The 1,077-nt window shown below is 34.0% G+C and overlaps 1 protein-coding gene across 1 annotated transcript in view; it reads left to right on the forward strand.

The window, feature by feature from the left end:
- The window catches only part of LOC103194636 (N-acetylated-alpha-linked acidic dipeptidase 2), a 64,212-nt gene that overhangs the window by 4,840 nt on the left and 58,295 nt on the right, over window positions 1-1,077 (forward strand). The window lies entirely within an intron of this gene.

Genomic DNA, 1,077 nt, shown 5'->3' on the forward strand with positions numbered 1-1,077 from the left:
TGAGATAAGGGTCACTACTTTATAAAATGCAAAATTCAGTTGTTCCTGCAACATTTACTGAAAAAACTTTTCTCATTTAATTTCCTTAACTTATTTTTTCAAAAAATCACTTGACCATATAAACATGTGGTTCATTTCTAAATTTTATATTTTTTTCCATTGATCTATGTATCTCAACCACATTATCTTCATTACTGTAGATTTATAATAAATCTCAAAATAAAGTAGTATTAATGCTCTAAATTGTTTTTTTTTTTGCATATATATTTGTTTTTTCCTAATAGCAAGAATAATAATATCTGCTCATGTAAAAATATAAAACAATAAAATGTATAAAGTCAAATTTGAAAATCCCAAGCTTCACTGTCTTTTTAGGTATATAAAATAACTTCCATCTATATACACATTTGTACTTTTTATTTTTCACAAATATTATAAGATATTAAACCTCTGTAACCTGCAGTTAAGGAGCTCTGGTAGCGCGGTGACTAAGGCATCTGACTGCTAACCAGAAGGTTGCTGGTTCACAACCACCAGCCACGCAAGACTGAGCAATCTACTTCCGTAAATGTTTACTGCTTTGGAAGCCCAGTGGGGGTCGCTGTGAGTCGGAATCAACTCAGTGGCAGTGAGTTTGGCTTTTGGTTTTAACCTACAGTTTTCATCTAATGGCAAAGGAGAAAATACTTCATGAATCCTAATGAATGATAGAATAATTTGCAGGTGGGGGGAGGGGTGAATGGAAACAGTGATGGAGAGAGACTCAGGTAGAATGATTGGACAATATTTATGTCTGAGAGACTGTGTGCAAAGGGGAAAGAGAATGAGAGAGCATAGTCATTTTAGCAGAAAAAGTAGTATACCAACTGACAGTGGAGTTTATGAAGAGACTAGCGAGAAATGAAGCAGAAAGGTGGAAGGGAGGATCAGATGAAAATGGGCCTTATATGCCATGTTGAGGGGGAGTTTGTAATGCAGAGTATAGCAAGGATTTTTAGCAGGTGGACAATATGATCAAATAAATGATTTGGAAATACCACTATTTCTAAAGAGCAGACAAATATAATTATAGATTTT

This window comes from Orycteropus afer, unplaced genomic scaffold, assembly GCF_000298275.1.
Source record: "Orycteropus afer afer isolate SDZICR_OR568_19922 unplaced genomic scaffold, OryAfe1.0 scaffold00047, whole genome shotgun sequence".
In the NCBI taxonomy this organism is placed as follows: Eukaryota; Metazoa; Chordata; class Mammalia; order Tubulidentata; family Orycteropodidae; genus Orycteropus; species Orycteropus afer.